Genomic DNA, 16,975 nt, shown 5'->3' with positions numbered 1-16,975 from the left:
TACCCCTAACAGCACTCTACCGATGAAGTTGTAATGGCACGTAGTGGTTGTGCGCCCTTGGCTTCCCTCGGTCCATGGTCCCGGCTCTCCCCTATAGAAGGAATGTTTGCATGCAGTCTCCCATACTGACTTCAGGCTGTCCATCCTCTCCTCTGGTCCTCCCGGAGGACCCCGGCGATTGTGGAAAGGGAATGACGTGTCAGTTTTGGTAAAATGAGGGCAATTCAAACCAGTGCCCTTCCCGCTCCCGAAAGGGTTTTAGGAGGCAGCTGTGAGTTAGGCGCCAAGCCACTTCGGGCTCTGCTGATAAACTGCCAGCTCCGATCCCAGGCAGCTTCTCCGCTTTATCTCACTCTGCCCACAAGCTGCAGTGGGTCTCCTGAAAAGGATATGCTCTGTTTAACTCTGTGCCCCGAAAAATGCATGCGATCTCCCAATTTTGCACCTGGTTTCAGGCTCCAGGCCATGAAATTTGTCCAGGCCCAGGTTTAAGAATCCTGTTCCAGAACCTTCCCAGGTTCCAGTTACCTGCTTATCCTCCTTCCTCCTGCCAAGCTGGCTTACTTGTTATTCCACAGCGGGTATCTGGGCTGTGCAGCTTCAGTGTTTTTGTTAGCAGTCAGCTGCCTACAGGGGTGCCCCCACTTGAAGTTCTTTCCCCACACCCTCCACCCTCCACAGCAGCCAGGAGTCATCACCTCCCAAATGCCACAGCAGCTGATTGAACCTTCTGACCTGGAGTCCTCAGCTCCCGATTTTGTCTTGGTTGGCTTTGTCTCAGTCCCCATGACTGACACCACCTGGGCCAGGACCTTGACTTCGCTCTTCTCTGTACCCTCTCCATCCTTTTAGTCCAGCCCACTCAGAGGTTATCAGGTTGCATAGGTGACTTTAGGACCCATTGAATGACTTCACCTCCAAAATGATCTCTCAAATGCTGCTTGAGTGCCACCAAGGATGGTATAAAAATCCCCCCAGAAGTCACACAGAATTAATTCTTTTTTTTAAGTTTATTTATTTATTTTTGATAATCTCTACACCCAGTGTGAGGCTCAAACCCACCATCCTGAGATCAAGAGTCTCATTATCTTCCAAATGAACTGGCCAGGCTCCCTGGCACACAGAGTAAATTCTTAAGCATCAGAAACTTTGCGGGATTCTTTTGCCTAGAACAAGCAGCAGGGCTGGAGAATTATTTCAGGCATCCCGAATTGAGGGCTCTGCAAATATGCTCCGGGCTGCTCTGAGCTCAGTGCCGCAGAGCCCGGAGCAGCTGCTGATGGAGGACTACTGTGAGCCAGGCAGCAGGCTGGGTAGGGGAACCAAGAGCATGTCAGCCATGGCCTCTGCTCTCAAGCCACACTTCTGAGCTGCTCTCAAGGCTCCAAAGTTGTTCCAGCTCATTCCCACTGCATTCGTTTCTCCTTCCTCTGTGAACCTTTCTTTACTTTCCTCTCTTTGGGCACTTCCTACACTAGTATTTGTTTGTTTTATCAATGCCCACCAGAGCCAGGCTGGTACCCACCTGAAGGAAGGCCACCAAACAAGTGATGGTCAGGACAGCCTCCAACTCTCACTCTCAAAGGACAGCCAGGAAAGGGAAGGGATTCCAAGGTTGGGTGTGCCAATCTGGGGAGGGTGGCCCTGGGGACTCTAACAGATTTTTTTTATTTCGGTCTTTCTTTCTTTCTTTTTCTTTTCTTTTCTTTTCTTTTCTTTTCTTTTCTTTCTTTCTTTCTTTCTTTCTTTCTTTCTTTCTTTCTTTCTTTCTTTTTCTTTCTTTCTTTTTTTTTTTTTTGTAGTGTAGTAGGATATGGAAATAACACCTAGCTCTCAGACCTTGGTTTCAAATACCATTCTGCAATCAAAGGAATGAGGGACCCTTGGAGAAATGGCTGATTCTAAGACTGGAACAAGAAATGTGCAAGATAATGTAACCCAACTAACTTGAGTTTGCTCCGTGGTGTGTCAGAAACTACACCTGGTTGAGTTGTTGCACAAAAAAACCCTTTTATTTGCAGCAAATAAGAAGGTCCTAAGGAATGGCTTCCAAAGCCGTGACTCCCCGAGCAAGGGTGAATGGATTCCTTTTATTTAGGGTTAGGATGAATATTTAGATAGGGAAGCCTTATCATCTGGTGTAGAGACAGGCATAAGGTTGTGCATGTGTCTTAAGGAAACTTGCCTCTATACATGTTGTATATTATGCAAACGAGGCTTGTGCTTCTCCTTGGGTGGAGATTTTAGTATTATAATGAGGTAAAGGAAGTTGTCAGTCATTCTACAGGTCACTCCATGGTCCATCTGCACAAGCATGAGGCAGGGTTAAGCTCAAATTGGTCTGGATGGTCTGGGCTGGCTAGGAGTCTTGTCAAGGCAGTTGCTGTGGCTCTAGGGGCAGGTTCACTTTCCATTTGCCTGAGTTAAGAGGTAAGCTAGAAAGAAGAGTTTAAGGAAGAATGTGAGACGCAGGCCAGTGAGTACAAGCAGGTGGGCAGTATGGAGATCAGGTCTTGGGGTCTAGCTGGTGACAATAAGCCTGGAGCATCTTGTGGTGCCAGAAAGTTAAGGAAGTACTGAAAAACAACCCCCACAATGCTGGGGGTGTCAGAGGGGCACAGAAGCCAACTGGAAGAGCTCCTAATGGCTAAAACTGGAGCAATCTGAGTAGTATTGGATTCTAACCCAAAATATAAAGTAAATACCCATGAGTCATACTGAGATAAGCTATTGAAAAAATAAATAAATGGAAGAGACAAATCTCCCATGCAGAAGAATTCCAAATAATGTATGTTGCTGGTGTGAATTAGCTAACTCTTGCAATTCCTTTTACATACGAGGCTGCTCCTGGGTTTTGTGTTGTAATCTGACTTTCGGCATGCTGGATTTTACCTCTAGTTCAGTATGTGGTCCTCCATCATGGCTGCAAGTTAGAATCTCCTTGGGAGCTGCTAAGACCCAAATTAAGTTGGACCCCAGACCAATTAAGTCAAAATTTGGGGCATGCAATCCAGAGATCCAGTGAGTCTGAAGATTCCCTGGGTGATTTTGGTGGGCATCCAAGGTTGAGGGCCGCAGTTCCAGGAGTAGGTCTGGAGCCAGCACCAGTGGGGTTGGCTTCCTTTTGCAGGACACTGGCTCCACCGTCTCTAAGGGGTCCTTAGGCATGAGCTGACTCCTCAGACACATGAGGCCATGAGTGTGGTTAGGAGTACTGTGAACCACATTGAACTTGTGAGAAGCCTGTCCTTCCCTCATCACTGTCTTAACTTTCACCTAAGATATCGTGAAGCTGGGGTGCCTGGGTGGCTCAGTCAGTTGGTTCAGTGACCGACTTTTGGTTGGGCTTAGGTCATGATCTCATGGGAATGAGATCAAGCTCTGCATTGGGCTCACACTCAGCAGGGAGTCGGCTTGAAGATTCTCTCCCTCTGCCCCTCCCCCACCTCGTGTGTGTGTGTGTGTGTGTGTGTGTGTGTGTGTGTGTGTGTGTGCATGTGCTCTCTCTCTCTCTCTCAAATAAATCAATCAATCTTCAAAAAAATGGTGAGGCTATGAATCCAACTGATTGTGTAATTTATTAAATTACTGCTCAAACTTTGGGTCTGATTTTGGGGTCCCTCAGCCCTGTGGCTATAAGAGGTTAGCAGTTCTTTTAGCACAATTATAGAGAGTCCCTGGGCTATGCCTAAGATTAAGAATTTATAGGATTTTCCTTCTTTCTCTTTCTTTCTTTTTAACTTTGAAACAACCTCAGACTTCCTCCCCCACCCCCCAAGAAGCATTTGAGAGTAAGTTGCTGACATGATCGTCCTATAATGCTAAAGTGAAGGGGGCGTCTGGGTGGCTCATTCAGCTGAACGTCTGCCTTCAACTCAGGTCATTATCCTAGGGTCCTGGGATCAAGCCCCACATTGGGCTTCTTGCTCGGCGGGGCGCCCATCTCTCTCTCTCCCTCTGCCTGCCACTCTGCCTACTTGTGTGCTCCTCTCTCTGTCAAATAAATACAATCTTAAAAAAAAATAATAAAGTGCAGGCCTTCTCAACCGGGGTTCCTCAGTTGAAGGACTGAAGAGAAGACAATAATTTGAGAGACTATTCCAATACTCCCGCGGATGGTACACACTTAGCAGTATTATGCTAAGGAGAGAGTTAATGCCTATTATATCTGGAGTGCCTTCTGATATTAGGGCTTACTTCTCTGATAGAACAGCAAGTGTGTCTTTCCTACGAAGAATCAACCTACATCAGAATCAGGAAATTAGCATTACCACTATCTAACCCTCAGATCCCATTCAGATTTTGGCAAATGTCCTTTAGCCCGTTAGGATCCATTCCACACCGGTAACGTGCTTTCAGTTTTCAGGTCTTTTTCATGCCCTTCACTCTGGAACAGTTCTTCGGTGTTTCCTTAACTTTCATATCCTTGATGCTTCGGAAGATCACAGTCCGTTTGTTCTGTAGTCCCCAGTTCTGTCTGTCTGCTGTTCCCTCGTGACTAGATGCAGGTTAGCACAGAAGTGACACTGTGCCCTCTGTCTGCATCCGATCGGATGGGGTATGATTCTGATTTGTCACATTACGTGGTGTCCATTTTGATTGCTTACGTGAGGTGGCGCCTGCTTCTCCGCTGTAAAGCCGTGTTTTCCCTTGGAAATTATTAAGTATTTAGTGGATACTTTGAAACTCTGTAAATACTCCATTCCTCATCAATTTACTCATTTATTAATACCAGTATAGACTCATGTTTTCCTATTTTATTTCAATGGGATACATTTTCTTAATGTCATTTTTTATTTTGGCTGGCTCAGATTGACCCAGATTTGGTCAGTGGGAGCCCCTTCATGCTGGCTTATGTTCTAAACATCCCTGAGCAAGTCCTTGCTTTCTGGTTTATAAAGGTGCTCTGAGCTCATCGTGTATGTTCCCGGCTATAAGTCTGGAATCTGCCATTTCTCTGAGGATCCCTGGTTCCTTTTAGGAAAAATGGTATTCCTGGGCGCTATGTGTGCTCTTTGCTGTTGGGGTTCTGCTCTTCCAGGCCACCTGGACAGCAGTAGGAAAAACACACACACACACACACACACACACACACACACACACACACACAGCCTGTCCGTCTATTTATCCACCTTTCCATCTTGAAAGCCACAAGTTCACACTCATACCTACAGTTCCCAATCCAACATCACAGGATTTATGTTATTTTTCTCTCTTTCCATATTTGTAACTCACTCCTCTGACACTCTTCTGACAGTGAGAAGCCTGGATCTAATTATCCTTAATATATTTACTTATGTGATCAATCCCCTGTATGCAAACCATCTTCCAGCACTACTCCCACCCCCACACGAGCACAGATGCCTTCCTCAAATAAACTTGGGCTCCAACTCCCCAGCCAGTCTGTCTCTCCCACATGGATGCCTTCTTCATCCTGCTCAGGCTGAAAACCCATGCTACACTTCCCCTCTATGTATATGCCCTCCTCACTCTGCTCCGGGTCTAAGGCGTCCCCTACCCCCAACCAGGCTTCCTCACCATGTCTTCTGTAGTGGTTTAAAAATATATCTGCAGGGGCGCCTGGGTGGCTCAGTCGTTAAGCATTAAGCGTCTGCCTTCGGCTCAAGGCATGATCCTGGATCCCTAGGATCGAGCCCTGCATCAGGCTCCTCCACTAGAAGCCTGCTTCTCCCTCTCCCACTTCCCCTGCTTGTGTTCCCTCTCTTGCTGCCTCTCTCTCTGTCAAATAAATAAATAAAATCTTTAAAATCAATCAATCAATCAATCTGCAAATTCTTCGATACTCTTCCCCTCAAAAGGTGTCACCTAATTCCCCTCTCCTTGACGATGGGTTGGATTTAGTGACTCACTTCTGATGAATAAAATATGATGGAAAGGATGTCATATGACTTTCTAAGCTAGATCATTAGGAAAAGATAACTTCTTCCTGGTTCACTCTCTGGGATCACTGGCTCTCAGAAAGCTGGTTGCCATGTTATAAGGACACTCAACAGTCCTCTGGAGGGAGTCACGGGTGGTGAAGCCCACAGAGAAAGATATCAACTTGTTAGCACTGACTATTCAGGCGTGAAGTGAGCCACTGTAGTAACAGATCCTCCAGCCTCAGCCAAGACTTGATAATTTCAGCCCTCAGTCATCAAGTCCGCCAGGCCAGGCCTGAGACATCGCAGAGCAGAGACAAGCCATTCCCATTATGCCCTGTCTGAATTCCCGACTCACGGAAACTGTGAGATAGTAAAAGATTTTTTGTTCTACCCCACGAGGTTTGGGGGTGATTTCTTTCTTTTTTTTTTTTTTAAGATTTTATTTATTTATTTGACAAAGAGAGAGACAGCCAGCGAGAGAGGGAACACAAGCAGGGGGAGTGGGAGAGGAAGAAGCAGGCTCATAGCGGAGGACGCTGATGTGGGGCTCGATCCCATAACACCGGGATCACGCCCTGAGCCAAAGGCAGACGCTCAACCGCTGTGCCATCCAGGCGCCCCTGGGGGTGATTTCTAATGCAGCAGGACATAACTAACACACTTTCATTACCCTGCTCAGGTTGTGATGTTCTCACTGAGCCACCCCTCTGCAGCGCTGTCCTTCTTACCCTCCTCGGGCTCTGACCCCTACGAGAGGCCGCCGTCCTATGTAAACCCCTCCTGGGGCAGCTCAGGGTCTGACTTACTGGGCCAGGCCACTGTCCTACACCAAGGCTCTCCTAACCCAGTTCAGTCACCAGTACCTCACTCTGGGCCTCCAGTGCTCCTTCCACTCCAGGGACACATGCCTTCCTTGCTCTGTCCTAGTGTCTTTAGGATTGACTTTTGCCAGGAACGTAAGGGAAGAGATGAGAAGAGGAGAGTAAAAATAAACAGAAAGGGAAGAGGTATGACCTTGTGCTTCTCGATCTCCTTCCTTAAATTGTCCGGAGTTCAAAGCAATGGCCTCCCCCGTAGTCCTTGAATTCCTTGTTTCCTCTATAATGTTTTCTGACAGCAGCCACTAGGACCCCCAGAGCCTTGCCTCAATGGGTATTTCATTCCAGGCGACCCTAAGCAATAGTTACATCACTCATTTTGTCACCACATGCCCCAACCTGCCAGTTCTCATCCCTAAATAATTACTGTTCGTTATCTATTAGTGCATAATGAATTACTCTACAGCTTAGGATCGGAAAAAACACATGCTTATTATCCCACAGGGTCTGGGCGTCAGGGTCTGGGCACAGTGTATCTACATCTTCTGTCAGGCTGTTTCTCTAGGTGGCAATCAAGGCATCAGTCCAAGCCGTGGTCTTATCTGAAGGTTGACTCCGGAGGGATCCATGTTCATGCTCATTCACGTGGTTGTTGACAGGATTCAGTTCCTTAGAAGCTGTTGATCAGTTCATTGCCATTTAGACCTCCCCAACATGTCAACCAGCTTCACTAAAGTGTGCAAAAATAGAAGGTCATAGGGCAAGATGTAGGCCACGGGCTTTTGTAACTTAATCATCCCATCACTTTCCGAGTATTTGTTAGAAGCAATTCACAGGATCCAGAACACAGGATACTATAAATAGCAGGAGAGGAGGAGCTTTGGAAACTATCTTGAAGGCCGCCTATAACAATTATCTTCAATCCTGTCCAGGGAAGATGACCATTTCCCCTAACTTAAGCAAACTATCTCTAGAAAATTAGGCTTAGCATTCTAAAAAGTTCTTGATATTCTCAAAACCACTACTGGGCATGTAGTGAACATTTCATGGGGTTTTGAATGAGTAACTGAGAGAACAAATGAAATAACAGACTATCCTACCGTGGGTGGGTGTTATTTGGTGACATATTCAGCTTGGGAAATCTCATAAAAACCATGGCCTAGTACGATGAAGCCATTGCTTAAAACGTGGGATATCTATATTTACTCATTTGGAAAGTTGTCAACAATATATGACTAAGTGAAAAGAGCAAGTTCTAGAATGTGAACCCGTTCTGAACAAGAATTCAGGAACATTTAATCCCAAGATGTGATCAACTTTTCAAGTATCCAGGAACAAAATCCGGGATAAGCTCATGATGCAACAGAAATTGGAAATTCAGAATTATTTATTTATTTATGAAAGTTGGAGATTTTTATTTTATTTATTTTTTTAAAGTAGGCCCCACACCCAATGTGGGGCTTGAACTCACGAGCCTGGATCAAAAGTCTCATACTCCACCAACTAAGCCAGACAGGCGCCCCAAATCTGGAGATTTTTTAAAGAGATTTAAGGAAGAATAGTCTCCCAGAATATATTGGACACCCCGAAGAGAATCAATATTGATGGCTCTACTGCTTCTATGCAGAAGGGACTTCATCAATTTTCTACTGCTGTGTCACATGTTATCTCAAAACTTAGTGACTTGAAGCAATAGCAACCATCTTATTATTATTATCTCTCTCATTTCCCATTGACTGGGTTCAGCCAGGCAGTTCTCAATGGCATCTCTCATGTAGTTGTAATCAAACCATGGCTGGGGCATGAGTCTTTCTCATGGCTGGGACCTCAACTAAGGCTCACCTGCATGTGGCCTCCCTGTGTTTTCTGGATCTCCTCCTAGCATGGCAGCTGGGTCTCATGAATTAATGTCCCAAGAGGAGAGAGGCAGGCAGAAGCTGATCTGCTTTTATGACCCAGCCTCAGAAGTCAGAGCACATCACTTCTATATTATGTTGATTCGAAGCAAATTACTAGGGAGAGCGCATATTCAAGGGAAGGGGAATTAGACGCCACTCCCAATGGAGAGAATCTCCAAGAATTTGTGGTTATATTTTAAAAACCACCGCAGGAGTCATGAAGGAGATTGCTCTGGGCTCTGCAAGCAAAGGCTTCCCAGGCAAATGCCATGAGAGCTGAATGATGAGGAGGGCACACGCCAACTTTGGGAGAGACAGAAGTGGGAATGGACCCTGGACGTGCAGTGGTCTAATGCACGGAGCAGAGGAGTCCGTTCCCTACGCCCAGTGCCGGACCCATTCTTGGGTGTCCAATTTGCGCACTGCTCAAGTCTGCACCTTCCCGAGCGGTGCAGTGTGACCTGGCAAAGGATGCAGACAGACCTGTTTCCCAGCCCAGTGATGCTGCCTATTACCTCTCGAACTTGGATATGTTACCCCCTATCTCTTTAGGGATTGTGTTAGTCGGGGTCCTGGCAGAAAACAGATGACACACTCGATGGGGGTAATTTGAGGAGAGTTTAATAAAAAGACTATTTACAAAGGTGTGAATAAGGTGTAGAGTAACCACTGGGGGATTGTGCAGTACTCCAAGACTGGGGACGGGGGACTAGGAACAATAGGGCTGCCTGTCACCTCCCCCGGGCCTGAAGGACAAAACCTGGAGACAGAGAGGCTGTGTGGAGGGCTACCGGTGGCGGAACCGTGGGTGGCAGGACAAAGCCAGCCGGTGGGGGTTCTGCGGTGGGAACTGGGGAAAGAACATCTCAAGTGCTCTCTCTTCTGGGTGCCGCCTCCTGCTGGAGCTTCCCACTGTCCAAACCCAAGGGGAAGCCAGAGCAGCAGTAAGCTGGCTAATTCTGTCTCGACAGCTCAGCCCTTGGGGGCTCGCAGTGGTGGGAGAGGGGTGGAAAGCTGATGGGGGGCGGGGGCACCAGGTGCCAGAAGACACCAGGCACAGAGATCAAATGGGAAAATGAATGAAGACTGCCTGGCTCAGAGAAGACGCTCGGTGGACCTGAGTTCCAACGCTCTGTTCAAAAAATGTAGAAAAGGTGGTGCTTCCAACTCACGGAGCTTTACGTGGCATAAAAATGCACATGAGTGTGTCCTAACACAAAACATTTAAAAGAATATTCATCCTTTCCCGGGTGGGAAGGAAAGCGGCGAACATAGCCTGCTTGGAAGGCACATCACAGCCTCTAGCGGCATCTAGTGGTGGCTTTATGCCTGGAAAAAAATGTGAGGATTCGGGATGCTCCAGTCGCGCCAGCTGTTAACAAACCTCAGTAATGGTCTCCATCCAAATTGCACGGATCATCTAGGCCTCCTAGAATTTGGCCATCACAGTTTTAATCACACCTTTCTTGGAACCCACCTAAAGATATAACCAGGCAAAAAGCGCCGGCAGAAGATTCAGGATAAATTTCGTAATCATAGTGAGATGTGCTGCCTGACAAAAATGAAAACTGATGGAGAAGAGTATCTCGCACGGTCACTGCACAATAGCCGAGCTACAGAAACAAAGTAAGCATCCCCGAGTGGAGGAGTGGGTAAAGAAGGTGTGCTATATCATACGGTGGAATAGTTTTCTGACGCGAGAAAGAAGGAAACCCTGCCCTTTGTGACAATATAGATGGACCTTGGTGACAGTACGCCAAACGAAATAAATCAGAGAAAGACAAATATTGTATGTATCTCCTACGTGAGGACTCTAAAAGGAAAAAACAAACTCAAAAAGACAGGGACTGAAGATGGCGCATGGGAAAGGTGTGGCTTAAGGGTACGTGCTGGCGACTTGTGGATCAACGTGTCCTGGAGGTCTAACACACAGTGCAGTGATGAGAGACAACAAAACCGTATCGTGCATTGTGAACATTGAACTTGCTACGAGTTTAGATCTTAATTGTTCTCACCAATAGAGGAAATGATAATTATGCGACATGACAGAGATATTAGCTAACGTGACAATGGCAGTCATATTGCAACATAAATGCATCAAATCAGTGTGTTGTACACCTTGACTTACACCAAGTTATATGTCAATTACATCTCAATAAAAAAATGAGAACTGGTACTTGGCCATTACTCATCAGCCAAACTCAATGAAGTGTCTGGTTCACTTTTGTCTTTCTCTCTCTCATAAGTTGGTTCTATGGCCAATGTAGGGCTTGAACTCAAGATCCTGAGATCAAAAGTCACACAGTCTATTGTGTGAGCCAGCCAGGCGCCCTGTGTCCTCCCCCCCCTTTTTTAATTGAAAATACAATGTAAGGACATGAGTAATGTTTTTTAAAAAGAAAATCACTTCCAATTCTACACCTTGACACAGTACTTTTTTTTGGAATGTGTTTTCTGGCCTTTGTGTAACTTCATATTATCATATAGTATAGACCACTTGCTTCCTTTAAGTGTTTTTCAGTGGTTTTGTGGTTCAACAAAGACTTGGTGATTATCATTCTTTAACCACTGCTATCAAAGGGTGTGCCGAAATTTACTTGGCATTCCTCTATTGTACATTTATGTTATTCTAATTTTTTTTTTTGCTTTTGCTTTTATAAGAAAATGTTGTCATGGACATTTTTGTTCATCAGAGTTGGTCCTACTTGAGGCTTAGTTTCCCAAAGTTCCTGAAGCAAGATTCCAGGGTGTGGGCCCAAAGATGAGCTACACTGCATCAAGACCGAAGACTGCGTATCTAAGCTAAGTCCTGGAATGTTTGGGAAACGTTCTGCTTTGTTAAAACAAATGTGCTAGGGCCTCAGAAGGACCAGGATGTGGAGTAAAAAGCTCAGATCAGGGAGGCTTGGATATGCGCCCCTTGCTTAGTGAGGTTACGCATTAAAAAGTAATTATACCCAATGAGATAGCACTTCAGACTCTTTTGGATGACTATTATTTGAAAAATGAAAATGTTGGTGGGGATGTGGAGAACTTGGAGCCCTTGTACATGGCTGGTAGGGAAACAATAAGACGCAATTGCTGTGGAAAACAGTATGGTGGTTCCTCAAAATGTTAAATATAGAATTACCATATGATCCAGCAATCCCACTTCTGGGCATGTACCCAAAAGAACAGAAAGCAGGAACTCGAACAGATATCTCTACACCAAAATTCATAGCAGCACTTTCACAACAGGCAAAAGGTAGACCCCCCTCCAAGTACCCATCAACGGATGAATGGATAAACAAGTTGTGATACACTTATACAATGAAGTATCGTTCAGCCTGAAAAAGGAGATTTTGGTGCATGCTACAACATGGATGAAACTTGAAAACATTACTCTGAGTGAAATAAGCCAGGTTAAAAAAAAACCCACATAAATATTGTATGACTCCACTTATGTGAGGTATGTAGGACAGGCAAAATTACAGAGACAGAAAATAGGATGGAGGTGCCAGTGTTGGAGGGAGGGAAGGAGGTGGAGGCATTGTGCCATGGGCATGGGGCTTCTGTCTGGAATGATGAAGAAGTCCTGGGCACGGACAGTGGTGATGGCTGAGCAACATTGTGAATGTACTTAACGCCACTGAAACTTTGCATACTTCACAATGGTTAACATGATAAAAATGTGCATGATGTATATTTCACCACAATACAAAAGATATATAGATCAAATGAAAGAAAGAAGTCGTTATAAATCCCTTTATGGAGGTTTTATTGGGGTTTTCAGAGGAGTGAAATTAGATGCACATTTTTAACTCACTTCTGTGTCTGCTCAGTGTTAAATGAATAAATGAATCAGATCTAATAGAAGTCTTTCTGCATATGCACAGAGGAGCCGAGCCGTCACACATACCTTCACCCCTGCAGCCCTTTGTCCCCTCTGTCTTTTCAACTCAGAAGTGCCATATGTACTGATGATCGTTATTTTTAAAAAATCATACAATTCGGGGCGCCCGGGTGGCTCAGTTGGTTAAGCATCTGCCTTCAGCTCAGGTCAAGATCTCAGGGTCCTGGGATGGAGCCCCGCGTCTCGTCGGGCTCCCTGCTTAGTGGGGAGTCTGCTTCTCCCTCTCCCTCAGCCCCTCCCCACTGCTCAAGCTCGCACTCTTTCTCTCTCTCAAATAAATAAATAAAATATTTTTTAAAAAATCATACAAATTCAGACCGTAACTATGCGGCAGAAAGTTCACTCTATCCTACCTTGCTCTCAAGTTTTTACCTGCTGTCACTAATTGGCTAAAACCATCGCCTGTGTGTAGCTGTCAATGGTTCCCAGCAAGTTTTAGATCCAGCTCAACCCAGGGCCAGCGGCCTCTTCTCAGGGAAGCCTCTCTCTCAAATACCTAAATAAATCTTTAAAAAAAAAGAAGAAGACGACGACGACGTTCCCATCACTAGAAAAATAGTTTTGTAACATGCGTGGTGATGGATGTTACCGGATTTACTGTGCTGATCATTTCGCAATATGTACAAGTATTGAATCATTACATCGTACACCTGAAACTACTATGGTATATACGGGGAGAGGGAGAAGCTACCCAGGCGCCCCTCCCCTTCTTTCTTACAAAAACAGGTAGCGTGTTGTTTACACTGTTCTGTGTCCGCCTTTTCTTTTTTTATTTTATTTTTTAAAATTGAGATATAATTGAGAGAGTTGACATATAGTTAGTTTCAGGTGTACAACGTAGTGCGTCGATATTTGTATGTATTGTGAAGTGATCACAGTAAGTCCAGTTAACGTCTGTCATCACACATAGTTACAAATATTCTGTGTGTGATGACAACTTTTAAGAGCGACTTTCTTAGCAGCTTCTAATACAATACACTACTATTCATTATAACCACCACGCTGTGCTTTTTTTTTTTTTTTTTTAAGATTTTACTTATGTATTTATTTGCCGGAGAGAAAGAGAGAGAGAGAGTGCACAAGCAGGGGGTGCAGCAGGCAGAGGCAGAGGGAGAAACAGGCTCCCGGATGAGTAGGGAGCCCAATGTGGGGCTCGATCCCAGGACCCTGAGACCATGACCTGAGCCAAAGGCAGACACTTAACTGACTGAGCCACCAGGCACCCGCCACGTTGGGCATTTCATCCCCAGGACTTGTTTTGTAACGGGAAGTTTGTACCTCTTGATGCCCTTCCTATTTCACCCACCCTCCCCAACCCCTCCGTCCGGCAACCACTGATCTGTTCTCTGTATCTGTGAGTTTGAGTGTGCTTTGTTTAGCCCCCACATATAAGGGAAATCATTCAGTATTTGTCTTTCTCTGACATTTCACTTGGTCTGATGCCTTCAAGTTCCATCCATGTTGTAAATGGCAAGATTTTTTTCTTTTTTACGACTAAATCATATTCCATTATTTATTTAGTTAGTTAGTTAACTATTTTCTTTATTCATGTGATAGAGCGAGAGAGCACAAGTAGGCAGAGAGGCAGGTAGAGTCAGAGGGAGAAGCCAGCTTCCTGCTGAGCAGGGAGCCCCATGTGGGGCCTGACCCCAGGACCCTGAGATCATGACCTGAGCCGAAGGCAGACGCCCAACCAACTGAGCCACCCAGGCGCCCCCTAAATCATATTCCATTACTTAGATCACATTTTGTTTATCCATTCGTCTATTGATGGACCCTTAGGCTGCTTCCGTGGCTTGGCTATTGTAAGTAATGCTGCAGCGAACATGAGAGCGCCTATGTCTTTCAAGTTTGTGTTTTTGTTTCCTTCAGATAAATATACCGAAGTGAAATTGTTGGATCATATGGTAGTTCTATTTTTAATTTTTTGAGGAACTTCCATACTGTTTTCCCTAGTGGCCATACAAATTTATATTCCTACCAGCAGTGCATATTTTTCCCTTTTCTCTACATCCTTGCCAACACTTGTTATTTCTGGTCTTTTTGATAATAGCCAGGTGTAAGGTGATTTGTCATTATGGTTGTGACTTGCCTTTCTCTATTGATAAGTGATTTTGAGCATCTTTTCCTTTTTTTTAAAGATTTTATTTATTTATTCGATAGGGAGAGAGGGAGAGTGAGCAAGAGGTGAGGCAGAGGGGTGGGGCAGAGGGAGAAGGAGAAGCAGACTTCCTACTGAGTTCCAGAGCCTGGCACAGGGTTCGGTCTCAGGACCCCAAGATCATGACCTGAGCTGAAGTTAGACACTCAACCAACTAAGTCACCCAGGTGCCCTGATTTTGGGCATCTTTTCATGTACTTGTTGGCCATCTGTATTTTTTTTTAAAGATTTTATTTATTTGTCAAAAAGAGAGAGAGAGAGAGCACAAGCAGGGGAAGCGGCAGGCAGAGGGAGAAGCAGGCTCCCCACTGAGCAAGGAGCCTGAAGCTGGACTCAATCCCAGCACCCTGGGATCATGACCTGAGCTGAAGACAGACACTTAACTGACTGAGCCACCCAAGCGTCTCATCTGTATGCCTTCTTTGGAAAAATACGTATTCAATTCCTCTGTCCGTTTTTTAACCAGATCGTTTTTTGTTATGACGTTGTATGAGCTCTTTATATATTTTGGATATTTATCCCTTGTCAGGGATTATGTATATCTATATATCAGGATATAGATACAAAATCATATATACATCTCAGGATATATATATATGATTTGAAAGTTTTTACCCCATTTGGAAAGTTGTCTTTTCATTATTTATTTATTTATTTATTTATTTATTTATTTATTTATTTACCTATTTGATGGAGAAAGAGAAAGCACACAAGCAGGGGAAGAGGGAGAAGCAGCAGGGACCCCGATGCGGGCCTCCAACCCAGGACTCGGAGATCATGACCTGAGCCAAAGGCAGATGCTTAACCGACTGAGCCCCCCAGGTGCCCCTGTCTTTTGCTTTGTTCATGGCGTCCTTTGCTGTGCAGCTTTTCAGTGTGATGTAGTTCCATGTGTTTATTTTTGTTTTTGTTGCTGCTGCTTTTGGTGTCAATTCCAAAAAATGACCGCCAAGACCAAGGTCAAGTTGCTTACCCCTAGGTTTTTCTTCTAAGAGTTCCACGGTTTCGTGCCTTACATTCAAGTCTTCAACCCATTTTGAGTTAACTTTCGTGTGTGGTTCAAGATACGGTCCAGTTTCCTTCTTCTGGATGTGGCTGTCCAGTTTTCTCAAGACTGTTAATTGGGTTAAGGATTTCAGTGAAGGGGTTCTATTCGGGAAGGGATTCCCAGAAATGCTAGTAAAGGTGTGGGAAAGCGGCAAGGAAGTCAATACAGGGTCTGTTACCGAGCAAGTTACCATTGCAGGCATCTGGAGGTCAGTCCCACTCCAGAACCTTGGAAGCCAGTGTCGAACGCCTGCCTCAGTGTTACCCCCCTGAGGTGTGAGGGCGCTGGGGTATTTATATACCAGCTGCTGCCTGTGATTAAGTGGAGGGCTGCTACCTGGAGGGATCAACTCTCTGTCACTTCTGGGCTGTTTTGAAGGCAGAGTGGGTTCCAGCAGCCAGAAAATGCTGTCAGGCAATTATCTGCAGCTGCTGGCATTCCGAAGGCAGGCCGGCGTGCAATGAAATGATAAAGGTTAAGAGGGTACAGGCAGGGTATTGACAGCATTTATAACAGGAAAATACAGGATACCAACGTGGCTGTGCCTGAAGGTCCTTGTGGCCGAGACTATGGCTCCCAGAAAGAACAAACAAAGTTCATTGTCAAGCATCTGGTTGAAGAGGTTTTAGCATGCACTTCTGTCTGTGTGATCCTGGCCAAGCTCCCTATACTTTTTGGGGTTCAAGGTGTCCATGTATAAGACTGAGATGATATGACTGGCTTCCTCCCTGACCTGTAGAAAGACAGATAACTCATAAAATGGTCAAAGATTCAGGAGTCTAAGTGTCGGAATATTTGTTTTCTCACCAATTGGGAATCCTATTTTTTTTTTTTTTTTACTGATCATAGTACTGAGAAATATTATAGAAGTTTTTTTTTTTTTGAATCCGGGTATATAGACAATAGGACAATTTATTATTTTTCTTTTCTTTTTTTTAAAGAAACTTCATTTATTTGAGAGAGAGAGAGTGAGCACAAGTGGGGGGAGGGGGAGAGGGAGAAGCAGGCTCCCCACTGAGCGGGGAGCCTGATGCAGGGCTTGATCCCAGGACCGCAGGATCATGACCTGAACTGAAGGCAGACACAACTGACTGAGCCACCCAGGTGCCAGGAGAATAGGCAAATTTAAATCCATTCCAAAGCTAGCCAGTCATAGAAGTTTAACGAGCTGTATAACTTTCCAGGTTTTCAATGTATATATAGATTTATATGTTTACATAGAGGAACTCTTAGGGAACATACTAGTTTTTAATCTTTCTTTTTTTATTTGACA

Source organism: Ursus americanus, chromosome 6 (assembly GCF_024610735.1).
Source record: "Ursus americanus isolate L20-20 chromosome 6, mUrsAme1.1.p, whole genome shotgun sequence".
Lineage (NCBI taxonomy): Eukaryota > Metazoa > Chordata > Mammalia > Carnivora > Ursidae > Ursus > Ursus americanus.
Note: the sequence above shows the minus strand (reverse complement) of the source record.